Raw genomic sequence first — 27,811 nt, forward strand, 5'->3', positions numbered from 1 at the left:
ACCTGAGGCTCCCAGGGATGCCCTGCTGGAGTGTCTCAGGGGGTCAGGGACAGGGCTGGGATTCTGTGTTGGGATGTGAGACCACTTTCTGGTGCATCTAACATGACACATCAAAGACAAGTCACTCTAACCAGCTCCAAGCTCCAGGGCAGTTCTCAGTTTCTTTTCCTAAAAAGAAACTCCAAGTTCATGCAGAATGGTGTGTGGGGTGGGGGGGCTAACCAGAAGGCAGACTGACCTGCCCCCAGAACGCCTAAGTGGGCATGGACTATCAGAAGCCTCTTTCTCAGACCCCCTCCTAGTGGGGACAGAATGCAGTGGTGTTCGCATTCATTTTGCCAGCTGTTCACCTTCCTCATCCCTACTCTGATTCAGTCAACTACTCCTGCCCCACGCCATGGCTGACACTGTCCTGAAAGCAGACATACTAGATTTAAAACAGCTGTGTGTCATCAGGAGCTTCCTTGGCTTCTCTGATTCAGGTTCCCAATCTATAAAATGAGGATGATGATAAAAAAAAAAAAAAAAAAAAAAAACCCTCAAGAGTGAACAAGTGCACTACAGGAAATTTCTATCCTTTGCACAGAACTCAAACTCTCCACAAATCCACAACCTCACACTCTGTACACGAAGAGAAGCACCCTGCAAACACTCCTACCCAGAGCCACAAGCTCACACACTGGAGGGGCCAGGGAAGCTGGATCATCCACCTGGGTAAAAGCCACCAACCAAGCTGCTCCACAGGGGGTCCCAAACTCAAGCCTGAGACCCAACAGTGACCTGGTGCCCAATCTGGCACGCATGCATTCCCCAGGGTCTCCCTCCCTTCTTTGCTCTGACCCGAGGTGGGGGGGGGGTGCAGCCCTGTCCAGCCTCACAAACTCAGTCGACCGTCACGCACCCCCCGCTGGAGCCCACGCCCGCCCGCCGCGCGGGGCTGTTTAAATGGGCCAAGTTGTGGCGGCCGCAGCGGCAGCTGGAGTCTCCCAAGTCCCCGCCGGGCGGGCGCGCGCCAGTGGTCGCGGGTGCGCGGCTGGACAGCAGGGCGGGGCGGGGCGGGAGCTTGGGACCCTGGGCAGGGCAGGGAGCGGGCCTGGCGACTCCGCGACTCCTCACTGCCCTGCACAGCTGGCAGCAGGACTGCCCCATGGCGCGGGCTCCAGTGGACTCCCGACGCCCCACTGAGCGCCAGCGCGGGGCACCTGCGGCGCAGGGAGAGTCGGTCTGTGATCAATAGCCGCTCCGGCCACACCATGTCTGGGTCCGCCGAGACCCCTCCAGCAGGCCGGGTAGCAGGCAGGGGCGGCCCGGCGGCGGCGGCAGCGGCCCCTTCGGGTGCCAGGGCACAGTAGCGGGCGGGGTGGAAGCGCGGCCAGGCGCCTTCAGGGCCGGCGGAGACGCAACTCCAGCCAGGGCCAAAATAAGTTGCGCCGGCGACCGAGAGCCGGCTGGTGGGCCACCCGCGCGCCATGCCGGCGGTCAAAAAGGAGCTCCCGGGACGTGAGGACCTGGCCCTGGCCACCTTCCACCCGACACTGGCCTCGCTGCCTCTGCCTCCGCTGCCGGGCTACTTGGCCCCGCTGCCCGCCGGGACAGCTCTGCCCCCCCCCGCCCCCCCGCCGCCTCGCTGCCGGCCTCTGCTGCAGGCTATGAAGCACTGTTGGCTCCACCACTCCGGCCCTCGCGCGCCTACCTTAGCCTGCACGAGGCCACGCTGCACCTCCACCTGCCCCGAGACCCACTGGCCCTCGAGCTCCTCTTGGCCTCCGCGGCCGCGGACTTCCAGCTGCTGCTGGACAACGGTGAGCCCTGCATCGAGGTGGAGTGTGGCGCCAACCGTGCTCTGCTCTAAGTACGGAAACTCTGCCAGGGCAGCAAAGGCCCGTCCATCCGCCACCGCGGCGAGTGGCTCACGCCCAACGAGTTCCAGTTCGTCAGCGGCCGCGAGACGGCCAAGGACTGGAAGCGCAGCATCCGCCACACAGGTGCAGCAGACGAGGGGGCGCAAGCCGCTGTCCCTCTCCTTCGCTACTCGGGACCCGCGGGTCCGAGCCCTTCGCTCTGCCACTGGGGAGACTTGGTTTTGGCCCAGAGAAGGCGCTGCAGCTCCAGAGCTGCGGCAGGGACCCACACACACACCCCGCCTACCCCGCACGGTTGCTTCACTGGACACCGCAGAGCCCCCTCGGTCTCCACTGTCCTCCCAGTACGGGCCACAGAGTGCTGGGGTCCCGAGCTACGCAGGAGCAGGCGCTCCCTCAGCTCGGCAGGTCTTTGTGAAGCCCCTAGGCCTTCAGGCCCAGAGGAAGTTTACAGGAAGTCGGGAGACGGGTTGGGAGGGACGCCTTCCCTCCCCAGGCTCGGAGCCACTGGTTCCCGCTGGAGTGGAGAGGTGCACGTGCTGCCGGGGTGCGAGTGCACACTGGTTGGGGCTGCGCCGGTAGGTGGGGCCGCGGGAATGGGGCGGGGCGTGGGTGCGCGGAGCTGGAACAGTGTCAGCAAGACCTGGAGCAGCCCGTTTGGATGGTGACTCCAAAGGTGCGACACTACACCTCTGGAGGCCAGATAGGGGGCACCTGATAAGCGCGGCGACCGTCTGGCGCGGTGAGGGTCTTGGGAAGTTTGGGACCCGGTAGCGTTTGGTTTAGGAGTTCAGGCTGCCCAGTGGCTGCCCTTTCCTGCGTTGGGGACTGACGCAGGCCTGGGTCAAAACCGCGCCGCTGCTCACCAATTCCCCAGCTTAACCTTCCACTGCCTGGCCACAGTTCGGGCGGGACCTGCTAAGAGAGGGTGGGGCAGGAGGAGGGGCGCCAGGGCTGAGAGGAAGCTGCCCTCCACCAGGGGAGGGCCTCGCACAGGATTTGAGTTTCAGAGCCCAGCAGATCCCCTTCTTGTCCGAGAGGGCGGGGCGGGCAGCAGGCTCCGAAGTTGGACGACAGTGGGTTTGGAAGGTTGGTGTGCCTTGCATACACCTTCCGGGAGTGGGGACTGGCTTTGCGGGTGACTGCGCCCCAGAGGCTCCATCTATGCCCTGACTGCCCCTCACCAGCTGTGCTCGGCTCTCCTCACAGGAAAAAGTCTGAAGACGCTTATGTCCAAGGGAATTCTGCAGGTGCATCCTCCAATCTGCGATTGCCCGGGCTGTCGAATATCCTCGCCTGTGGTGAGACCTGGGAATAAGCTGGGTTGGGGTTTCTGGACTCCCCTGAGAGCCTGGTGATCTCTAAGATTGGGAGTCCTAACTTCAGCCCTCTGGACAGGCTGGAGGGAATCCTCCCAGGGCAGATGGGGTGGGTGGGGTTGCTTTGTGCTGTTCCAGACCATCCCTGGGAATGGGTGGGAATCCTGGGTCACAGGATCCTCTCCTGTTTGGATGAAGGGTGGGGCCTGCCTGTTCTTGAGCAGCCTCCCTCATGGGTGTCTTGGAGCTACTTCTCCAGCCTTCCAGGTTCCAGGGTCTTCCAACTGTTATTGTCATTCATTGGGCCTGGGGACTTCCCTGTCCCAGGTCTGGAGATCACCAAGTCATCTGGCTCAGCAGAGAGAGGTGCTGGATGCTGGGGCAGGACTCTTTTGAGGTGTAACAGTGTTAGCTGGCCAGGTTGCACATCTGGGTTATCCCCAGGCTTGGTGTCTTTGGTGCTCCTAATGTTGAAGTGCTGCCCTGCAAGGGTCTGGACCTCGGAGGGTCCATGACATGGAGCCTGGCTGGGGCAGGGTCTTTGCCTGTAGGTGTCCAGAGAGCAAGAACCCCACCTAGGGTAGACAATCTCTGGCCTCCCCACTGGCCTGGGGAGCAGGTATGAGACTCCAGGCAGTGAGGAGTAGAGGGTTGATCTGAAAAGGAAATTGCCTCTAGAGAGGAAGCTCCCCCTGTGGGGTACCTCTAGGGACATGGGGGGTGGAGGCTGCTGTTCCTAGGTCCACCCAGCAGTCCCCTCTTACAGGAAGGAGCAGGAGGGGTGGAGGTACCAGTGGTCCTGAGAGGGCCCAGGCTGCCACCTTGGGTTTCTTCCCTTTGACCGGGTGGTGGGGTATCCTGGCTTCCCCGTGGGCTCTGCAGGATGCACGCTGAGCAGACTGGGAAATCTTGGACACATGGATGCTGGCAGGGGAAGGAGAGCCACAGGCCTAGCCCACACCTGGTCTGCCACAGTCACAGCCTCAAGCCGCCCGCCCTACACACTTGAGTCTACAGGAGCACAGGGCACCTGTACAAGAGCTCCCCAAGCAGGTATGCAGAAACACCTTTTGCTTGCTGTCACATACCTACTGGGCAAAAGATTGAAGTCCCTCTCCATCGTGGCACCCCTTCAGGCAGCTGGAACTGGACGGGATCCTCTGGGTGCCCACCTCAGACTAGTCTGGGTTCTCTTTTCTGTTTGGATGGGAGTGCCCCACAGTTTCCAACCTGCCACCCCTGAGGCCTGCCACAAGAGAGGGGCAGAGGGTGGCCTGAGCTCAACATCTGCCATCACCTCAAGTGGCAATCTGAAGCTCAGAGAGGGATGGAGCTGCTGCCCTTCTGAAGCTCCCTGGTTCCTGCCCTGAGTGAAGGGCGCTTCAGACCTGGGCCTGCCTGCCTCTCTGTGCCTGGCCACTTCCTTGGAGGTATCTCCATGGATCCCCTTTCTAGCCCCAACCTGTTGGTGCACAGAGGCTGTCTCCACCCACCCTTGTGGCCAGTTTCAAAGGTGTGTGCACTTCATGGTCACAGATACTCCAGGGGTAGAACATGGTGTGCATGTGACTGTGCATGCTGGAACCCACTCTCACCATTTCAGAAGGGGTCAATTATTGGTTAGGAGCCAGGTTCTCAAATCTGTTGAGCAGTGGGGAGCTAAGTCTCCGATGTATGGGGGGGCATGTGTTCCCCATCCTTGGGCAGGGTTAGAGTGGCCATCTGGGTTCTCAGCATGCTCCCCCATAGAGTTCCCCCCAAGAGCCACCCCAGACCTAACCTTCCAGGGTGCTTTCAGGGCATACCAGGGACTGGAAGATCCTGTGCCCAGCTCTGTGCCTCATGGGGCTAAGACTGGCATATAGCCTGGGCTCCTTCCCAGCCAGCCGGTCCTGGCCCCCTTCCAAGTAGCAGTCTTATAGACTCTGTGTCCCCCTCTTCTCTTCCCACAGATGAGAGGCAGAGAGATGTTTACTCCTAGTCTGGGTTCTACTTTCTGTTTGAATGGGAGTATTTCTGCCACAAAAGAGGGGAAGCAGGTGGCTTTGAGAAAATACCCCTTTTCTTTTCATGAAAGTATTTCACCTAAGGCTGAAAGGTGACTGAGGAGAAGGGCAGAACTCATCTCCAGATGCCTGGCACTGGGCTTTGGCAGGCTGGACAAGGCAGAGCCATGGGCCAAGGGGTGTTGAAAATGATACCAAACCTATGAATTGACAGAGGCCGAGGCATAGGTGGGCACTCACCACTGCCGTCTCCCTGCGCTCTGCTGTCACTGATCCCTGTCATCCTGTGGGCTGGCCCTGAAAACCCATTGGCCCCATGCCCTTATATTGCTGGGTCTATTTCACTCACCATGTTACAGAGGGAAGCAGGGTATCCTGGGCAGACCCCAGCAGATGTGTGAGGGCAGGTGTGGGGGATACTGTGGCTCCCAGAGCTGGGGGAGGGAGCACTGAGCTGGGCAGAGCCAGGCATCCGGAGATGATGGGGTGCTGAATCTGAAGAGAAGCGTCCTTGCAAGGACAGGACTCCATGCAGCAGCCCACCTCAGGATCCTGGGGCAGGGACCCTCCTTGACCCCTTCCTCACTAAGCTCATGGGTGTGGTGAGGATCAACTCTTTCTGGCAATGGGAGGACTGAACAGGAGAGGAAAGTAGATACTCTGAAAGCCCATGCAGCCTCTGAGCCAGCAGCCTCTTAACCAAGTAAGAAAAAACCTCTGTACACTGGAAAATAATCAATGACTTTTCTTCTTTTCCCTGGGGCAGCAGGACCTGGAGCCAGGAAGGGTAGAGAAATGCCAGGACTGGGGCCACACACTCATGTCCACCGCTCTGTGCAGAAATGTGTGAGCTGGGTGCAGAGCTCCAAGCTTGAGCATACACAGCACCACACACTTACACATGGTGCAGGGGGGACACTGAGGAGAGAAATGAACCATCAGGGCTGGGGAACAAAGGGTCAGGGCTGTCAGTGCTCTGGGGCAGCCTGTGGCTCCCAGGCCTGCAGATTGCAAGGGACCAGCAGTCTCAGACATACTTCCCCTGAGCTGGGCTCTTCATGGTGCTAACAAAATAGCAAAGAGGGGCTGGGGCTGCCGCTCAGTGGCAGAGTGTTTTGTGAGGCCCTAGTTTCACCAGCACTGCAAAAGAAAAAGAAAAGTGACTTTGCTTGTTGATATTGCTGTAAGTTTTCAGGACTGACAGAGGAGATGGGATGTCAGCCAGACACTTTGAGAGGGACCTGCTCCCTGACTGCACACCCACCAGGACCAGCCCCATGATCCCTGCCCCAGACTGTATGCACAATCCCAGAAGACTCTGGGGACCCAGGGAAGGAGCTGAGGGTCATAGCTTAGCCATCCCCAGGGCTCCCTGCCACAGGGTGGGCACCCACACTCAGGCTGGGCAGGCAGAACAGCCCATACTCTGCTGTCCTTACAGGCTGTGCCTGCAGCAATGAGGCCCCTGGGCCTTGGCCCAGGCCCAGGAGGCTGATGTCTAGCTCAGCCTTAACGTTCTCCTCCTCCTGCCCAGAACTGAGGACAGCTGGCGGACAAAAGGACAGTGGCCCTGCCCCCTGCACGCTCCCTGAAAAAGGAACAGAACCCCAGCTTTTCTGCCAGTGATGGTGACAGTGATGGAGGTGGCCCAGCCTGTGGATGGCAGTCAGGCTTGAAGCAGGAGGATGATCCACATGTCCGGATCATGAAGAGAAGGTACTTACTCTAGATCTGGGCCGGGAGGCTCAGGCTCCTATGGAAGGGGGCACCAAGACCAGGGGTCTTCTGGAATGCTGCTGTGGGGCGGGGGTGCAGGCAGAGGCTGTCCTCTCTCCTGAACTGGCGCCCTGGCACCTTGTTCTGCCTCAGCCATGCCATGGTCACTTCTGGGTAGAGGTTGGCCAGCAGAGAGACCCAAGGTCCGGTACCCACCTGGGCTGACACCCACACCCTCCCAGAAATTTGTTTCCTGATATGGGCCTCGTCCTGCCAGCACCTAGGGGTGGGGTGTCTGTGAGTAAGGATGGTGGGGGCTGTGGTACCTGGTGTTGCCTGGGGCTGTTCAGCCTGCTCCTCCTCCTCATCTCTGGGAGGCCAGAGCATCTCAAGCCCTGGGTTTGTTCAGTGGAAGCTGCCACCAGGTTGAACTGGGCATGAGCTGCCACCCTCATGATTGCCCTGGCTTCTGGCTGGTGGGATGTTAAGAGTCAGGCCCACACCCCGCTGCTGTCTCTGTGCCAGTAATGGAGCCACTGACCCTCTTTTCTCTCCCAGTAGAGTCCACACCCACTGGGATGTGAACATCTCCTTCCGAGAGACATCTTGCAGGTAGGAACCTGGCTTGGGCAGGGGCAGCTGTTGCCATTTCTCCTGGGTCCCACCCACCCTGCCTCCCTCCTCTACCCATGGTCTTTTGTCTTGTCCTCTGTCCCAGTCAGTGTGAGCCAGTGTGGGCCATGCGGTTGCCAGGCTGGTTTGGATGTGTGTCCTTACCTGGCCTGGAAGGTAGGTGGCATGGTGCCCAACTGAGATCAGGAGGCCCATCTCAGCCAAGTGCAGACTTGTGCCAGGCCTCAACAGCATGGGCAGGGTCCTAGACAGCCCACCCGTGGAGACAAAGCATGCTATGACCCTCACCACTAGACTGTCCATTGGAGCCCAACAGCTCTAAGATGAGGCTGTGATGAGGTCTCACCCTCCCAGAGACCCACCAGAAGGGAGAATGGTGATGTGTGAGCAGGTTCTTGAAGGATGCATAGGAGTTCACTGGGAAAAGGTGGTCTGCAAAGCTGTGGAGGGATGAAGGATGGGATGGAAGGGAGGAGAATGGGAACATGGCAGGTCTGGCTCAGTGGGATGCTAAAAGGTCTGCACCTTAGCCGCTGGACCAGTTGGGCTTTGTTCTCCAAGCTGAGCCAGCCACAGAAAGTTCCTGAGCAGGGAGTGACCAGGTCTGTGTTTTGGAAAGATCCTTCTGGGGACCCTGGCAGGTTGGGGTTTCCTCACATTGATTTGGGTTATGGAAACAGGCTGGGGCCTGTGAATCCAAGACATAGAGGATAAAAAAGAAGCCCCCAGGAGGAGGTCAGGTGTCAGGGACCCAGTTCCTGCTCCCAAGGGGCAGGGGCTGGTTTCTGGTTATTGGGGCCAAGTTTTTCCCCAGGACTTCGAGGGGAGCACCACAGGAAGGCCTGATGGGGAGCAGTGGGCACCAAAGGCAGGGAAAGCCTCTTGGGACTCAAGCTGTGGGTGCCTGGCCTCCCCAGCCCAGCTGCAGGAAGGCAGCTTGTCCTGGATCTCTGCCAGAGGTGTCATTATTTATGTCTTCAAGAACGTCTGGATCCTGGAGCCGAATTACAATAAAAATATCTTTAAACTTATTTCCACCTCATTTTGGAGTTGCCAGCTCAACTGATCATTTTTATGAACCGTCATGAACATTGATGACATTTTATGAGACTTTTACTCTGGACGCTACAGGATAAATTTGCCAGCAAGGCCTGCAGGGAAACCCAATGGCTGTGCCTCCCCTCCGGACCTGCACCTCCTTGGGGTACACCTGGCCTTGGGGTACGGGAGGCCAGGAGTCCCATGCTGAATTCTCACCAGTACTGGCTGCTGCAGCCTGGGCTGTGCCTGGGAGGAAGCAGGCCTGCATTAGTGGAGACCCTGGTCCCACAGAGGATCCAGAGGGGCAAGGATGACTTTCTGGATTTCATTAAAGGGAAGGTTACAGTTCTGGAGAAGAGCACACCCCAGAGGACTAACAGCCCATCATATCCCGTCTGCTAACAGCCCCCAGTGTCTGGACAAGGAGGGCTGTGGACCGCCAGCTGCCTCACACTGGGTCACCAACTGTGTTTGTCCCATCCCGACTGTCTGTCCATCCCCATTGTCTGTCACTCTTCACTGGTATGTCTGCCTCTTGCATCTGTCTGTCCTCTTCGTCCTTCTGACCAGTTCTGCTGGGGATGCCTGCTGCTGGCTGCAAGCAGAGGCCCAGGGCCCCTCTGCCCTGTGATGCCCCTGCAGCCTGGCTGGCAAGAAGGGCCTTCTAGGTCCCTGACCCTCTAGGGCCCCCATCTGGTGAAGGCTACGTGAGAGAGTTGGGGTGGGGAGGCCCTCAGGGGGGAGTCGGGTCTCGCCCTTCTCCTGGCCTCCTCACAACCCTCCCTGCAGCCTTCCTGACCCTGCCCCAGTCTCCTCCCCACGTGCCACAGCAGCCTGCTGAGGCCTTGCCTGTGTGTAGTGGCCCCACACTGTGAAGACAGGTGCAGAGCTCTCAACTCTCCAGCCTGTGTGTGAGTCTCTTGGCATTTTTTTTAAATGAACCCAGCATAATTTGTTCAGTGAGTAACTGAGTGACCAGAACATGTTTTCAGGACTGGCCCATCTTGGGACCTGAGGAATGAACCCCCAAGGCAGGGACTTGGGTGTGGAATGCAAGGGCAGGTCCTGTCTAGCCAAGGGAGGCCTCCATCAGCCTGCACCTCGAGAGCCCGGGTAACCCCCAAGTGAGACTGAGCCGATCGCTGTTATTGAGTCTGGTCCCAGATGCAGATGCTGCTGGGGGTCCAGGCCAGGGCTCACAGGAAATTACTGTGCTCACCTCTCCAGTCCCTGGAAGCAGGAAGTGTCCAGTGCACTGTGGGGAGCAGCTCCATGGCAGCTGCAGCCCTGTACCCAGCCAGCCCAGGCCCCTTCCCCATGCTGAGGACAGCAGTTCTGTCCAACATCCCACATCAGTGAGGATGATTTGGGATGAGCCTCGTGAGAATAATCCCATAAAGTACTTACTCCCCACCTGCCTCCCGCCTTCATGGGGTGGGGGAGAACCTATATCTGGGTCTCTTAGGGGCTCTGGGGCCGCCCCGAGGTATCTGGTGCTGAAACTGATCTGCTTAGGGCCTGGCCCTGAATTAGCCTGGCTCCTGCCAGCCCAGGCTGGGGGCTGGGGGCTATTTAATAAAGTTCAGGGTCGGTTCCTAGGTCACTGTGAGGAGGCTCTGCTAGTGTCAGTGCTGCTGAAGAGGCTGCCCCACCACAGGTGGGCCGGGAGGACACTGCTGGGGGCACTGGGCTTCCCTGCCCCTGCTCTGGCTGGCCTTGACTTCCTGTCCCCTCCTTCTCTGTTGATGATGGGGTTGCTCACATAACCCCAGGGTGCCCCACTTTCTCCTCCCTCTTCTCTCTGGGGCTGTGGGTGAGGGCTCAGCAGGAGGGAGAAGGGACAAAGAATCACATGCAGGGTGATTCCAAGGCCAGGCCTGGGTGCACCCTGGGGATCACAGGTGTCCTGAGCCTGCCAGGGCAGATCTTTTTATCTACGGGACTTTGGTCTGAACCTCTGTTTCCTGATTTGGAGAAATGAGGGCCCCAAGAGGGTGTTGCAAGTTTTAACCATAGTGGCACGTGCCAGGTGCTTGCTTCAGAGCTGGCAGCACATGGGTGACAGTGTGCCCTCTATATGTCTGTCCTGTGAGATAGCAGGCCGTCCTGTCCTCCCTCTGAGGCAGGGAGCCGAGCACAGCACTGCCTCTCTGGAGAGAGGAAGGTGGGAGGGGCTGCTCTGGCTCTGCACAGACCAGCTGGGTGCTGGAGTGGGGTCCAGGTGCCACGTCTCTGCTTTCTCTTGGCCTGCCTGCTGACTGTGCGTAGGTGTGGCATCCCAAGCCCACAGAGGTAAGCGCACACATCACCACGCTCAGTGCACGCTGTCCTCAGCCCCAAGCACCCTTGTACTCATGCTCATCAGGTTGCACTGCTAAGGCTCATGGCTCCATCCTCTGTCTTGCTCTGCTTCAGCCAGGACAGTGACCTTCCCACACTCATATCCAGTGTGCACCAAAGCCGCCACCTCGTTATGCCTGAGCACCAGAGCCGCTGTGAATTCCAGAGAGGCAGTGTGGAGGTTGGCTTGGGACCCACAGGTGAGGAGGCCCCTGGGTCCTGAGGGCGATGATGGGGCTGCCAGGGCCATAGCAGATCTGCCTAGGGACAGCCACCCTCCCTGTGTCTGTTCAGCAGCTCTGGAAGCCTTGGCTGGCAGCCAGGGAGGCCAGCAGAGGAGGCGGGAGGTGTGAGGCCGGCTGTCCCCTGGGGCTCCATGTGATGGTAATTGTGTTAATCCCAGCCAGTCAGGCAGACTGGCGGCCCAGGGTGGCTCCAGCATGGCTGCTTCTGGGGTGGGCTTGGAGTTTCAAGGCCAACCACCCCCTCCTCACAGGACAGGCACAGGCAAAGACCTTCCAGAGCTCACCTCCCACCAATGCCCACCTCCCACCAAACCCACAGGGCATGTTGGCCTGGTCCTGCTTCTCAGGGGTCCTGGGAGGGAAAGGGCCCATCCTCTGCAGCCTGGACCGCTTCAGGTAGGCCAAGAGGGTGCTGGCCCAGGAGCTTCCAGGGCCACCAAGGAGATCTGGTTCCTGGAGGCAACAGGAACTCAGAGGGAGAGAGCAGCTTGGGGACCCAGGCAGTCTCCCACAGAGCAGGTCATGAGGGGTTGCAAGATGCCACCGGCCGAGAGTGGGCACAACTTGACCTCAGGGGCCTTGTCACATGGACCCTGGACAGGGTTGTTTCTGACAATGGCTACTGCTCTGGGAAAGCAGGGTGGGCATCACCCACCACCCTGGATACTCCCAACAGAGCCCCCATGAGCCCAGAAGGCCCTTGTGGATGGGGGTGGGGGTTGCTTCTGGAGCTGCTTTGGAGGTGGCTGAGCAAGAGGCTGATAAAATCTAATTGCCCCATCGATCCGGCGGAGCCGAGGGAGCCCCTCGGTGATTGAGATGTTCTGAGGCAGCAGGCCCTCTCCTGCCTATGTACAACCTCCTCAAGTACACAGACCTGCATGTGCCCTGTGTGTCTCCTGCAGGGCTTGCTCACCCTGCCAGGTATCCCTCCGCACTCTACAGTGAGTGCAGGTCACATGCTGTGCATAGCAGCCAGGATGCTGTGTGTGTGTGTGTGCGCGCGCGTGTGCACCTGCCAGTTCTGCAGCTCCCCGTGGGCTTCCTCTGGGCCCTGAAGTGGTCTTTACCTGTCACCACATCTACTTCCTTCCTGTGGCCCAAGGGGGTGTCCCTCGAGCCACAGCTTCCTGGGCCCTGGACAGGAAGGATCCCAGAGGACTGAGGAGCTCAGCGTAGGTCTTGTGACTTTGAGGTCCACCCCTGGTACGTGTGTCTGCCTCCTGTCACTGCCTACATCAGGTGTGACTCTGAGCTTATGCAGTCTCCTCAAGGCAGCTACAAGGCTGGGTCTCACTGCGGGGCACTCCAACCCCTGTATCACCTCCCCCAAGCTGTGACTCTCAAGCTCCCCAGGAGCAGAGAAGCCCAGCAAGGAGGCGGGAGTTGCCACTGTTGAAACAGGGAACAGACTGCAGAGGTTACCCTTGCTGACCCCTGAGCATGTACAGGGAGCAGGAGATAGGCAGCAGGTGTGGAGAGAGGCTGCAAGACCCACTCCCTGCCTGGTGCGCTCAGGGTGCCCTCCTGCTTGCTGGACTCTGACATGCAGCTCGTGATGCCCATGTGCACCTGAGTGCCTTCCATCTGTCCTACAGGATCTGTCTGGCCTGACCCCTCATGCAGGCATTGGGGACTGCCCCCTATCTTTGGGGAAGGGCCTGGGGCCAGCCAGCTAGACCAGTGGCAGTGAGGTGGCTGAGATCAATAAGTTATTAGCACCATTCTGTCAGCTGTAATGTGGAGATTGATCAGTGCTCTGGCTGCCGCCGCACTTCCCTAGCCTGATAAAAATGACAGATTAAAGGAATAAGGAAAAGGAATTAGGCTTCTGAGCTGATAGCAGGGCTTCCTGGGGGCACAGGTTGGGTACCCCCAAGTACCAAGGTGTCATGAAAGGCTTGAGTTACACAAGGAGCAGCCCTCATCCCTGCCACCCTGGGTCTTCAGAGGCAATAGGGTCTGACCTGGAGGCCAGGATGATGACCTGCTATCAGCAGGGCCCCCTGATGTCAGGGTCCTCAGGAGGAAGCAGAGCTTGGGGGTGCAGGGACAGGTTTGGAGATGGACCTATAGATGTGTGTGGATTTTATTTTCATTTCATTTTTATGGTACTGGGGATGGAACTCAGGGCTTCTTACATGTGAGGCAAGCACTCTACCAACTGAGCTACATCCCCAGCCCTGTGTGCAGCTTTTGATGTGGAGATGTGATCTCTAGAGGGGATAGTATAGGAATAGGCAGACCAGGAGCCAGGCACCTAGGGTCTGTGTAGGGCAGGTCAGCTGTCCAGGGGTTGCTGAGAGCCATTACCAAGTAGGTATGATGCATCGTAATCCTTGCCAGTGTGCCCCATGTTAAATGGACTTGCCTTGGAAATTTCCTGCGACCTTGCTTGTGTGTTTGAGAAAGGTGACCCTGCTCAATCACCAGGGTGGATCCAGGATTAGGGTGTATTCCTGCAGGAAGTATCCCTGTCCTTGGGTTTAGGGCGTGACAATAAGAGTTTTAGGGAAGTTAGAGGTTGAAAATTATGGCTGCTGCATTTCGCCTAGCTGTCTCCATGCAAAATTCCTCATTGGCAACCTTCCATAACAAATATTGTCCTCCATTTAGCACAGATTTACATATGCTAGCCCAATCTGCTGGCGTCATGTCCAAGTTAGTAATGGACTCCACCATGCTTACCGTGAAGGGGGCTTGAGGACCATAGGTTGTTACAGCCTCCTTAAACTGCTTCACTGTTTTAAATTCTAAAGCATGGTGAACTCGCTGCCCTCCTACCTGTTCAAATACAGGGCATCCTAATCTTTGAGGTCCTGTCTCAGGATCCCACTTATCAACTACGGGGTTTGAGGGCCACCCAGCTGTCTCCATCGGCGGGGCTGTTGGTTGAATTATGCCCTCTGGTAATAAAACGGAGTTAGTAACAGCCTTTTGTTGTGGCCTTTTTCCTAATAACCCCTTTTCCTTTAAATTTTCTTCCTCTCTCTGACTAGCTCGAGAGACCTTCTCTTTTCCTTGATCTAAAATGTCTTTCTCCATGGTCTGAATCTCTAACAATTTATTTAACAACTTTTCGGTTTCTTTTTTACTAATTTCTAATCTTCAATAAAGATAATGGAACCCAATAAGATAACACAAAATAAAACCGCAACTGAATGAAACAAAAACTGAATAAAAATTCGCTGTATCAATTTTCTCTTTCTCGGGGCTAACAAACTTCAAACCTTGAGCCAACCATTTTTCCCAGTTTGCCTGAGAAATTTCTAGGGACAGGCAACTTGAAACAAAAACGAAATAAATCAAAACAAGAACACATTGTTTTTTGAAATGGTCACCCATTCTCTCGCCTTCCCTCAGGGGCGAGCAATTTACTCACCTCCAAGTTTCAGACGTTCTGCGTACGGACCACCAAATGCCAGATGCCAATGTCTCGGCTTGGCACAGAATCACGAGCCACCACACAGCTTTGTAGATTCAAACAGCAATTCTTTATTCCCGATCTCACACCAGCCTCCACACACGTTCAGGGGCAATTCTCCAATATGCCCGTCCCCAAATCCTACTCCATGAGGCTTTTTCCAAATCCCATTTTAATCTCAGAGAACTCAAGGGGAACAAGCAGCAGGAACACCCTAATCCCAGCAGCCATAATTTTCAACCTCTAACTTCCCTAAAACTCCTATTGTCACGCCCTAAACCCAAGGACAGGGATACTTTCTGCAGGAATACACCCTAATCCTGGATCCACCCTGGTGATTGAGCAGGGTCACCTTTCTCAAACACACAAGCAAGGTTCCCAGCAAATTTCCAAGGCAAGTCCATTTAACATGGGGTACACTGGCAAGGATTACAATGCGTCATACCTACTTGGTAATGGCTCTCAGCAAGGGGTGACCCTTGGAGCGCAGAGCCTGGCTGGGCAGGTATGTGCTTGCCAAGGCTGAGTGCAGGAAAGAGGAGGGTCTGGGCTTTTGGTGCAGAGAAGAGGGCTCCCCTGAGCACACCCCTGGTGTGGGGAGTGACATGTGCCTTCCTGACTGACTCTCCTCCCCAGCACCTGCACAGCCCACCCCACCCCTGCTCAGAAAGGGAAGGTAGTTCTGTTCTCCAGGAGAAGCTGAGCACACATGGGAATGGACTGGCTGGTCAGGGGCAGCCAGAGGCCCGTGGGGACACAGTCACAGTCACGTGTCGCACCCATCACTTCTATTCAAATGCAGCCTGGGGCCCAGGGTCAGGGCTGCCCTGTTTCCTTGCCTTGCTCCATACCTGTCATGATATCCTCCAGCCAGCTGGGCTCACCAGGTGGAAGCCTGGGACCCAGGGCTAGCAAGGCCTTGCCCACCAGCACCCAGGATGCTCCTGAGTGGAGGGGACTGGGGCTCACTAGACTGAGCTGGGGCAGGGGTGGATCTTCCCCACCTAGTCTTCCCTGCCTCCTCCTCCAGTCCCTGAGACTGGGTGTGGCTCACTCCACCCTCTGCAGGTGGCTTGCTAGGCAAGAGACTGGGCTGCTCCCCGCACTTCACCAGTGACTGCTCTTCAGAGAAGAAGGCCCGAAGCGAGTCTGAGTCTGAGTACCCTCGAGGTGGGAGCCCAACCCAGGGAGGAGGGACAGGTCACTGGAGGAGGAAGCAGTAACTGAGTGCTTGGAAGTGTTGTTAGACCTTCCAAAAGGGGCAGGTGTGCACAGAGGAGGGACTTGGGTTTCGTAGCAGGGGTGGAAGGTCTTAGGCTTAGGGTGAGGTGTGCCTTCCCGACTTGCCTCTCCGCCTGGGTAGTATTTCAAGGAAAATCCTCTCCCTATGTGCTACCCCAACGCAGAGACTCTGCTGCTGCCAGAGCTGCGATCCAGCATGGCTCCTGAGGACCACTACCACCGGCTAGTTTCCGCTCTCAGTGAGGCTGGCAGCTTCGAGGAACCACAGCGTCTCTACCACCTGGGCCTCCCCAGCCATGGTATGTGCCCTCCCCACCTGCCCCCCCACCTGTGTACACTCTCAGTTGCCTCTCCACCCCAGAAGAGGGTGTTGGCTGCTGACATCAAGACCAGGATTGGATCTGTCAGTGACCCCCAGCCCTTTGTGGGTAGGCGATGAGGCCTGGCTGCCCCAGGTCTTGTTCCAAGTCCCCACTTTTCATCACATTCTCAGGATCCCCTCCAGGCATGCACACAGCTTACTCAGGGGTGAGCCCAGGTGAGAGGAAGGGGTAGGGGCTTGAGTAAGCCTACCTGCCCCCTATCCAGGAGACCCTGTGGTCTGTGCCCATTCTCCTGACTCCCACAGCAGTTGGTGCACAAATATAAGTCAGTGGACGCTGACCTGTGGTCACATTGAAATAGTGCCAGATCTTTGTCCTGCATGGGGGGCAAGCCTTCCAGAAAGACAGGACTAAGAGGCAGCTGTGTTTGGCCACCATGGCCTCCTGGATGCCAAGAGAGGCCCAGCTGGAGGCTGGGATGAGGCTCTTGCCCCTCTCCACTCACTGGGTCTGCTCTGTCCCTTGTGGTCATAGCCCAGGGAGCAGTCAGATACCTGTCCATCTGCACTCTAGCCTCACAGGCTAGGCTCCTGCTAGGTGAACTTGGCTTTTATGGTAGGAGGTGGATGGGGTGCGGGAAGGGGCAGGATTTCCTCTCCTTGCACAAGGCACCAAGAGTCTGAATAATTCACCAAATGTTAATAATTTAAAAATCTTCCCTTTTAATTGCTTTCCCTGCCCTGCCTGGGGCCTGCTCTGCAGGCCTATGTGGGGGAGGGAGCGTGGTTGCGGCAGCCAGGGAGCTGCTGTCAATCACGATGCTTGCCCTCCAGCCTAGGAGCCGGCTGCAAATAGCTGCAACCGCTGGCTGGAGGGCGGGGGTGCGGGCCCCGCTGGGATCCACGCGGGCAGCCGTGCCAGCTAGGCTCTGCGGGCTGGCACCCAGCCCAGGGCAGACCCACCTCCGCTTTTCGGGTAAGTAATTTATAAACAGAGGCGGCGGATCAGCGGCAAAGCTACGCAAAGGGGGGTGGCGGGGACTCGAAGGCCCGGCCCTGGGCAGGAGCACAGTGCATCAAACCACTGCACGTCCCCGCGTCCAGAGATTGTGGCCGGTGTGCCTGCAAGGATGCGTATGCATGGGCCTGGTGTGGTCTTGCTGGATGCTGACTGTATGCAACCACTGCTGGATGACCGATGTGGACGGATGTTGGCGTATGCTGGTGTGGCCACGTGTATAGGTTCAGTTTCCTGCCTCCCATCTAGGAGGCGGTCACCTGGTGGAGTCTGGAGACCCACTCCTAGACTTGTCACAGTGACCTCCAGGAACTGGTCTATGCTCTCATGGATCTGTGCACAGTCCCTCCCCTGAAGGCTCCAGCCTCAGGTTCCACAGCCTTGCGTACCAGCACTGGGCTTTCCTCCCACCTCACATTCCTTCCAGGTCCTCCTGCAAACCTGTCTCCCCTGCCCTGGGGCTGCTCCTCTGAGCCCAGTGACTGACATCAGGGCTGACACAGCAGGGATGGTGTGGAAGTGGGCCCCTGTTTCCCTTTCTCCTGGGCTCCCCTGGGCCAGTGTCCTGTGCTCACTAGGATGAGGGGAGAAGTCCAGGGAAGGCTGGGCCTAAGGGTCGCTGCTGTTGCCCATCCCCTACCCCCCCCATCCCCCCAGATCTCCTGAGGATCTGGCAGGAGGTAGCAGCTGTAGCTTCGAGGAGTCCCAGTGGCCTGGAAGTTCACCTGCCCTCATCCACAGCAGGTCAGCACCGGAAGCAGGGTCTGGCTCAGCACCGGGAGAACACTGCTCCAGCTCCAGCTGTTGCCCTGTCCTTCTCAGAGAGGTACTGGGGCTTGGTATCTGACTTCTGCAGGCCCCATAGCCTGCACCTTCCACCCACTTACTCCTCCCCGATTGCAGCTGCACAGTCATGTGGGTATTGCATGCTTTGGGTTTAGGGTCTGTTGGGCAAAAAGTTCCTGAGGCCAGCTGAGCTGGGTAGAGGCCCAGGAAAACCTTTCCCCGGGCAGTATGTACCTGGGTGCCAAGAACCCTGGGCAGGAATGTGAAGGGTCACTCTTGTTTCTTTGTTGAGCAACTGGGATCCAGCAAAATCCAGGTGCCCCTGGGACAGTGAGGGGGGATGAGGTTGGGGAAGCAGAAGGCAGAGCGGCTGGAAGTCTGGAAACCCAGCCCAAAGTAAGTCGGGAGGGGTCGGCCAGAGGACTAGAACTGGGGGAGAAGGGAAGCCCGCTTCGCCAGTTCAGATACACTAGCGGTCTGGGGAGATGGCTTCCCGGGTGGGCAGGGACAGGGGGCGACCTGTAGAGAGCAGGGAGGCGCTCAGGGATGGGGCCCCCCCGCAGCGGGCCGTCTCCTGTCTGGCGCACCCCCCGCCCTCCACCGCCGAGCTCGGCGTCTGCAGCTGCCGCTGCCTCCGGATTGCGGCTAATTACGCTTCGTGCCCCTGGCAGCGCGGGGCCCGCTACGGGGAGGCGGTGGGGAGGAGGGCCCCGCGCGCAGTAATTACCGCTGCAGTCGCCACGGCCCTCCGGGTCAGCGCCTCCTCCGAGATTAATTGGCGCCGCCAGGGGGCGAGAGCGGGGGCAGCGCTTGACTCAGAGCCATAAGGAGCGGCAAATGGACCGCCCGCAGGGCCAGCAATTAGCGGCGACCGGGATGCGCTTGGAGGCGGTTCCGGGAATCCGGGGCGCGGAGGGGGCCGGGCAAGCCACGCACTCCCCTCAGTCCTGCCTTTCGCAGGGAGCTGTCGCAGCCGCCCCCTTTGCTGTCGCCCCAGAATGTGCCCCCACATCGCCCTGGGCTCCCATTTCAGGCCCCCTTTCTTGGGGGTTCCATCGGCTCTGTGCCAGACTCCAGGTAAGGAATAGGCAGGTGTGCACGTCTTTTATGTCCTATGGGCACGCTCATTGAAACTGGTCCTGTAAGGTCGCCCATTAATGTTGAGGATGGACCAAGGTGGTGCAGAGGGCCAATTCATCAGGCCAGCACCATTTGACCACTTGGCCCTGGTCTGTCCCTTTTCCCCAGGGTACAGCTTCCTGCCCCCCGCCCAGGCAGAGATGCTTGCTCGGCAGCAGGAGCTCCTGCGTAAACAGAACTTGGCCCGGTAGGTGCGGCCAAAGCCCGGAGGGGAGGTGGGTGGCACTAGCCCTCAAGCTGATCCTACTACTCCTGGCCTAGGCTAGAGATGTCCGCGGAGCTGCTTCCCCAGAAAGAGCTGGAGAACACACACCGGCCACAGCTGCTGGCGCCTGAAGCGGCCCTGCATGCCCCAGACAGTACAGAGGAGCTGCAGAGGCTCCGGGCCATGCTGGTGCTGAAACATAGCTCCGCGCCGCTTCGCCTTCACAGGGTGTCTCTGGTCCTGAGCCCCCAACCTCCCTCAGGGAGCCTGCTGGCAGAGCACCGCGGAAGGGGGGCCCTAGTTCTGCCTCAGTTTGGCCCAGCGAATCCAAGGAGACAACAGCATCTGGGCTCTGGGCTCAAGATGTCTCAGGAGAGCCCTCCAAGGACTCAGATGGAGAGGACCTGGAGATAGCACCGACAGGGGGCCGGGGCTCCACCCCAGGTCAAGCCCTAGGAGGGACCAGCACTGAGGGAAAGGGGTTTCTTTCGGGTTCCACCCTGCCCCCTCCTCTGTCTCTGGGCTTCCCCTACTCGGTCAGCCCATACTTCCACACAGGTGGGTGTGGAGACCCAGGCCAGCCACCCTTGGAGGTCTTGCACGGGGAGGGGGTGCAAGGCCTCCGCAGTCGAAAAATCTTAAGTCATGGATTGCATGTCTGTAAGCAACTAAGGCAAGCAAAGGTCAGCAGACCGGTGGGGGTATGGGATGGGAGGAACAAAGCCCTAGTGACACCCACTCACACCTAGGCACCATGGGGGGACTCTTCGCTGAAGGGGAGGCGGCCACATCCCCTGAGGACGTCAGCAAGTGGACTGTGGATGATGTCTGCAGCTTCATTGGGGGCTTGTCTGGCTGTGGGGAGTATGCTCTGGTGAGGCAGAGCTGACCTGGGCGCACAGCGGGCCTGTCACTTGCCCTCCTCTCCCTTCCCTACACCCATCAGCCCCACCTGCTGCTGCCTCATGCTAGCCCCTGCCCAAAGCAAAAGGGGATTCCTTCATTTGATCCCTCCCTGAAAGCTACACAGCCTGCTTACTCTCCCTGGCTGCTCTCTGGGCCTTTGCTGGGCGGGACTGATAGGCCTGACCCTATCCCTGCTCTAGGTATTCAGAGAACAAGGAATTGACCTTGCCCCTGCTGACAGAGGAGCACCTGCTGACGACTATGGGGCTGAAGCTGGGGCCCGCCCTCAAGATCCGGGCCCAGGTAAGAATGGACAGTGGGCAGAGGGCATAAAGGCTCTTTGAAATCACCCAATGTCCTTGGCAGGCACCCATCCAGGCTTTTCTTTATAGGTGGCCAAGCGCCTGGGCCGAGTTTTCTACATGGCCAGCTTCCCTGTGGCTCTGCCTCTGCAGCCGCCAACCCTGCAGGCTCCTGAAGAGGAGCTTACCTCCAGAGAGCAGCCCCTGTCCCCACCAACAGCCAACTCCCCCTATGGGGGGAGCCACCCACCCACTAGCCAAGCCTCACCCAAGCCAGAGAATGGAACAGCAGCAATACTCCCAGGGGCCCCAGATGCCACCCAGTCTCTGTGTTGAGTTGGCCAGCAGGCTGCCAACAGTCCCAGCACAGGATTCAGTGGTACCTCCCCCACAGCTTTCTCCCTTTCAGTTTTGGATGCAGAAACACCAAGAATTTTTAAAAGGAAAAAATGTGACTTAAAAGGACTGAATGAGTTTTCAAAAACTTTCTGGGGGTGAATGCAGAGGTCCACAGACAAATCAAAGACAAAGGAGTAGAGGAACCAGGGAGCCACCTCTCTGGAGCAGGCTGCTGTGACCTGGCAGCAGAACCAGCCTCCTGCATAGGGCTGGCTCTTGCTGCCCAGGTCAGCACAGCTCTTGGTTCATCTGGTCTGTCGTGCTGTGACAATAAAGCCCTGTCCACTGTCTACTGCCCTCCTGCTGCACAGACACTGGCCTCAGGGCCTTTGGGGCACTGCAGGAGACCCTTAGTCCTCCTCCGAGAGCTGCAGATCCTCTAGCTCATCCTGGGGCCCCTGGGCCAGCTGCCACAGCTCACCAGGGTCCAGCTCCGCCTCTGCGTCTGGGCCTCCATTTGCAGGGAGAGAAAAGGCTACATAAATTCTGCTTATCTGGAGGAAGCCAGTCTTAGAGGTTAATCATCACTAATTAATCACAGCATTAATTAATTTATTGGTGCACTATAAGCTGGCTGCTAGAGCCCATGAGAACAGAGCAGCTGGCTGGGCACCCCAGGGAGGAGTGGGCTGGGCTTGGGGCTGCCCTCCCATGGCTCTGTTGCCAGATGGGATTAAGGACTAGATCCCTTGCCCCAAGAACCACTCACCTTCTGAGTTGCTGCTATCCTCCTAGTCCTGGTGGTCCTTATCATCTTCTTCCGCTTTGAGCCCCTGCCGAGTTCTCAGGGACCCAGGTGTTTCTGTGAACCGAGAAGAGTCCATGATGAGCCCCCCCACCCAACGACCACCAGCAGAGGTCCACAGGAGGGTAAGCCACAAGCAAGAGGACCACCCTTCTCTCCACTTGCAGGTGGAAGACCAAACAGAATAGTTAGAAGTAGGCATGCTTAGCAATCAGCACAGAAAACACTGAGGTGGGGACCCCTCTGGCTGTGAGGTCCCACATCCATCCACACCCTCCCCATCTCCAGGAGCACATGCTTCAGCAGGGGCAGCCCCCACCTCTCTCCCAAAAGTCTGTGGTCTCCTCATGCTCAGTACTGTCCAGGTCAAAGAGGTCTTTAAATTCCTTCCTGTCCTCATCCTACCTGTCCTCTATCTTCCGCCGCTTGATCTCTGGGAAGTTCAGATCTTCTAGCTGGAATAATCAAAACCAGAGGAGTAGGTAGGCATGGGCATGGGGTTCAGAGAGGCCAACACTATTTCCCTCATAAGCCTCCAGCAGCCCTCAGGAGCACCCTGCTTGGCCACTTGCTACTTGACAACCTTTCTGCTCCCACATCCGTAGCATCTCTCCCAGGACAGCCAGCACCTTGGTGGCATGCTACTCCAAGTAGTAGTCTCTCAAGTCACCCCAACTCATAGCCACAGCCATGCCCAGGGTCAAAAGCTAAAGCCCTTCTTGCCTCTTCTACCTGCCTTCCTGGGGTCCACAGGCTGGCCTGTGTGACAAGTATGTGTAGCCACTCCATTCCCTCCAAGGCCCCTACCCTTGGGAGATGCCTGGTTGTGACAACTCCTGACACCACCCCATAGGATCACCACCTCCTCAAACAGCCATAGTCCTCCGATGCCCCACCCACACCACCACCAAAGTCATCCCCATCAAATCTCTGCCTGGTCCTAAAAGTCATGCCAATGTGCAAGATCTGAATCTAGCTGACCCACCCGCTCCCTTGGCACCCCAGATGTACCCGCTCTTTGCCACTGATCTCCAGCTGTATCTCGCAGTCCCTCAGCTTCCGCCAGTGGCTATAGTACCTGGTAAGTGGGGTCCCCTCTTCTCGGGCCTGCTTCTCCCAAGCATCCTAGGGGTGGGGCAGTTCAGAGTCATGTCCCACTATGGGAAAACCTCAAACCCAGCCATTCCCTGACAAGTGCCCTCAAGCAGCACCACCCCCACTCCAGATACCAGTTCCCTACTGACCACTGCAAGCTGGTCAGAGACACCAAAAGAGACCCTCTGGTGGTGACTGCGGATGTGCTCTGCATTCTCCTGCACCTTTTCCAACAAGTGGCGCATCTGCTGGCAGTAGTTGGCCACCTTGCACTCCCAGAGGAAGGACTTGAGCTGCAGAAGTGGGGGGCAATCAACCCAGCAGGCAGACAGGAAGTCCAGGGCCCATCAAAACCTCATGGCAACTCCAGGGAGGTCCAGAGCCCAGTGCACACAAGTGGGCAGTGGGCCACAGATGAAATCAGGCTGCTCTCCAGCCTGCCCATCTGTGTAAATAAACCTGGCAACAGCTGCACTCATTCCCTCACATGCAATGAGCTTTCTGTGTCTGCTTTTGTACTGTGGCCAAAGGCCAGTAGCCAGACTGAGAAACCATGCAACCATAAATCCAAGAACACTTATTGAAAATACCTGTTTACCCCTACTCTAGTCCCCTATCCCTGAGACCTTTGAATCCAGCAGTAGAAGCTTCCTGACTGCCAGGCACTCCTATCTGGGACCCAGGCCACTGCAAAGTGCCAAAGAACAGCAAGTGACTATGCATGTGTGCACAACTATATGACTGCAGCCTTGCATGCACACACACACAACCTGTCTGGATGGGCCTCAGATGCAGCTCAGTTGTGAGCAGCAGCACTGACCCTCTCCCATGAGAGGTACAGGCCTGAGACAGGGAACAGCAGACAGAGAGCCATACTCTCATGGGAGAAGCAGAGAGAAACCCCCACCCCAGCCCCAGGACCACATAGGAAATCAGTCAGGGACCAGCCCACCCCAGTGTAAAGACTTCTGCAGGTGGCTGGTCTGGTCCCTGGAAGGCTTAGACAGCCTTTCAATGGACCAACATGATGCTAGGATCCTTGGTGAGCCATCCAGACCTGTCCCAACCTGCTGAGTGACTGATAATCTCCTACACCCCCAAGACCAGTACCACACATTGTGGTCCAAGGGGTCCAGCTACAAGGAGGTGCCTGTGTGGAGACCATAAAGGATCAGGATCTGCTACTAGCCCTGTGAAGCTGGGACAAAGACACCTCCTTTCAGTCCCTGTGTACAAAGGGCACTGAGTCCATTAAAAGATAATTGAAGTCCATCATAAAGCAGGCCCCCAGGGGATTTGGGGAGGGAGCCAACCATTGGGTACACACCTGTAAGACAGCAGGCAGTGCCAATTCAGGGAAGGCAATACTGTGGGCCTGGCCCTGCAGGTACTCCAGCATGAGGTCATACTGCTGCTCCACTAGGCCATCCTGAGGCAGCAGGGAAGGACCAAGCTCATCAGGGGATGGGGCCCAGATGCTCAGAGTCCTCCAACTCAGGCTGATGAGTCTGCTCCAGGTCCAGGGTGGGGGCCACAAGGAAGTGTCCATACCTCCCAGCCACACTCAGGCTCATGGGGGCTGGAACTATGAATCCACTGGTCTCCAACCCAGGGAACCAGGAAGGTCCACACCCAAACATCATAGGATGGCAGGACCCTCGCATCCACCTCAATGCCCTCTGAGGTCCTGCTGTGACCTCAATGCAGCACAGCCCTAGGCCCATCTACAGAGACTTAGAGGGCAACTCACCAGGTATGCACTGGTGCTCAAGTGCACATAGTGGTCCAGGCAGGGCCTTGGAAGCTCTGAAACCACAAACCTGGGTTTGAAACCCAGCTCTCCTGCCTGCTGCAGTCCTGAGCAAAAATCTCTGTGGCCAGAGTCTGTTCCCTGACTGCATGACATGTGTCATCTGCCTCCAAGTGGTCTGGATCACATGATATAAAACATGTCAGATACCAGCTCAGAGTTTCCCTGAAAGCAACCCTCAGCCAAGGTCACTATGTTGACAGGTCATGGCTGGTGAGATCATACCTGCAGCAGAACTGGGAGCAACTTTACAGTGAAACAGCAAACATGGAGGGCTCAATAAGGTCCAGTCCAGAACCCAACTGAACCTCTGAGGACAGGCTGCTGGAGACACAGCCCTTGTCACTGGGTGCCTGCCTCCAGTGGGGATTCAGAATGGTAAGCCCATCCTGGCACAGGGCTGCCACAAGGAGAGCCAAATTACCAGTTTCCAGCAGCCATCAATCCCCACCAAGGCTAAGAGATTGAGCAGACAAAGAAGAAACAGGCCCAGAGTACACAAGGAGCCAGTTCCCAATAGTTGTGACAGGGCAGCACCAGCATAGAGGACCAAAGAGAGGGGCCCAGAAGGGTGAAGAGTTTCAAGATGGTGAGAGTGGCATGGAGTGTTCAGGGTCAAGATCAACAGAGGAGGAAAGTGAGAGGATCCTTGGATGAAGCCACTTGAAGGCCATCAGAGCCATGGGAAGTGTGGAGAGAGGACGTGACCAGAGATTCTGGGCTTGAGGTGGGAAGGGATGGCATGGAGTCCAGGAGTCCATGGAGATGTGCTGATACTGGTATGAGTATGGAGATGACAGCCCAGTGATCTACTTCTGACAGACAAATCACCCAGAGACTCTGGGCCATGGTGTCTCCATCATAGACTGAAGATCCTCATAAAATCTTCCTCCAAGGGCAGTTTGGTGACAGAGAAGTAGACCCAGGGAGTCATGGGAAGGAAATGTCTCAGAGATATGACTAAAATCATAGTTCCTTACCTGTGATCCTAGACCAAGTAGGGACTGTGGAAGACCAGGGATGTGGGCAGGGATAAGCCTGGGCTAGGCCCAGAAATAACCAGATTGGGGATGGACAGAAATAGAAAGGGAGAGGAATTGAGGAGAAGTCTGCCCTAATCCCTAGGGAATTAGGATCAAAGCTGAGCCCCACCCTACCGGCTCATGCTGGGCCACAGACTCACCATTCATTCATGGTTACAGAGTGGCTGGATCTCTAACCCTGCTAGTCACTGCCTCACAGAGAAAGTCTCAATACAGGACCTAGTTTTACTGCTAATATCCACAATTGAATGAAATATTCCCAATAAATAATGACTTCCCTGTCACCAAAGGAAGATGGCAGGTGACCTTCTGTGCCACACACTTTAAAGAATCACTATGTTCTCGGGCCACAAATTGGTCACCTATGTGTACATCAGAACCCAAGTCCCCTCAGTGCTGAAGCCTTGATAAAACATTTTTCCACCTCTAACTGTGGTACAAGATGCTCTGTCTCATTTAACTCAAGCAATGTCTTAGAAATTATGAGCACCTATTTCCTTGGACACACTGGTTCCCTGGGAGTTAGGAGCTCATTGTTGGCAAGTGTCTGAAGTTCTTGGCAGGCCTTTTGTGTAGCAGTTTTCTCTTTATCTTGCTCCTATTTCTCTTTTGTACCCACACCTACCATTGGATAAGGAATTGAAGTGGGCTCTGAATTTAAGAGTTTGGGAAGCCAATGGCATTGGTGTGCCCTGAATTCTGTGGACAGACTTATTATCAGGAATGGGGGTCGTGAATATGTTTGGGTAGAAGATGAGTTGGGCAAAGAGGATGAGGGGATTCCAGGAGTCCACTCAGAAGAGAGGGGCACAGTTTATTGCCCTTGTTTGATGCAAGTGATAAGCTGTCTGTGAGGGTCAGGGCTTGTGGAACCAAGCCTTCCCAAACTGTTCAGGCCCTGGACTCACCCTCCCTCTGCTGCCCAATCCTGAGAATCTCCCCCACCCCTTGCTCCTACCCTGGCTTGAAATTCTGGCTTTGTGGCATGGATGCCTATGGCAGCCACTACAGCACCAAGAGGGGTCCAGCGGGCAAAGCCAGGATAGTAGAGAGGCAGAATGAGCCCTTGTGCAGTCCTGGGCCTGTGGTCTAGAATTTCTCCTCAGGGGTTCTCAGTCTGTGCATCCAGAAGAAGGGTCAGGAGGAGGAAGACATTGAGAGAGGGAGAGAGAGAGAGAGAGAGAGAGAGAGAGAGAGAGAGAGAGAGAGAGAGAGAGAGAGAGAGAGAGAGAGAGAGAGAGAGAGAGAGAGAGAGAGAGAGAGAGAGAGAATATGAGTGTGTGTGTGTGTCTGTGTGTGTGTAGTGGAGGGAGTATATGAGCAAGTGATACCTACTCCAACCCTGTCATAGGGTTACTGAGGGCCCTAGGTATTTGTTTGTGCCTGGTCAGTGAAGTTCATGCTTCTAGGTACCTAGCCTGGTGGGCCCTGACCTCTGACCCTCAAGCAAGTCTGCCCAACCTTTTGTAGCCACCCATGGTATAAGTCCTAAGAACCGTGCACTGTTATCTCCTCTCCAGCCCCATGAGAATTCTCTCAGGGGCCAGTCTCTGCACCTTTTAGTGTCCTTGCCCTGTAGCTAGCTGCACGTACACCCTGATAAAGGTCACTAGCATCCTCTTTGTGACCAAATTCTAGATGTTTGCATTTACTCACCACCATCTACTCATTTTTCCATTCATTTCTGGCCTTCAGACCAACTCTGAACCAGACAAATGAAGGAAAGTGATCCTCACCTTGGGTTAAGTGCTTTAAAGGACAGGCAGTCACAGAGCCAGCACTGGAAGCCCAGCCAGCAGGGTGGGCACACAGTCCCACACCTCTGCATCTCTCTACACCATCTCTGGAGTATGTGGGTCTGTCTGGGTCCCACTACACTGTGTGTTTTGTGCTGAAGTTTCTTCTTTTGTCACTATATTTTAAACATTTTGCACATTTGAAACTATTCTTATTCATCATGCTTTACTAGTGTGTGTGGAATCCCTTCCAGAAAATGCACTATAATTTATTTATTCAAACCTGCATTAGCCTTTTATACTGGCCACAGGCAGGCAGCTGGACTCTAGAGATGCGTCTCCCCTCTCATATGCATACCCCAGCAAGTTCTCAGCTCTAAGGATGGCCATCTCTGCAGAGGTTGTTTCAGGGCCCCTTCTTGCCTACCCTTTTCACATAGTTTCCAGCCTTACCAGCTAAGTCTAATAGTCTTCCC

General features: G+C 56.7%; 1 pseudogene; it reads left to right on the forward strand.

Annotated features, from left to right (window-relative positions):
• Window positions 1-1,469: 1,469 nt before the first annotated feature.
• On the forward strand, window positions 1,470-20,844 carry LOC144251530 (sterile alpha motif domain-containing protein 11-like; annotated as a pseudogene).
• Window positions 20,845-27,811: the final 6,967 nt, after the last annotated feature.

Source organism: Urocitellus parryii, assembly GCF_045843805.1.
Source record: "Urocitellus parryii isolate mUroPar1 chromosome 8 unlocalized genomic scaffold, mUroPar1.hap1 SUPER_8_unloc_2, whole genome shotgun sequence".
Classification (NCBI taxonomy): domain Eukaryota; kingdom Metazoa; phylum Chordata; class Mammalia; order Rodentia; family Sciuridae; genus Urocitellus; species Urocitellus parryii.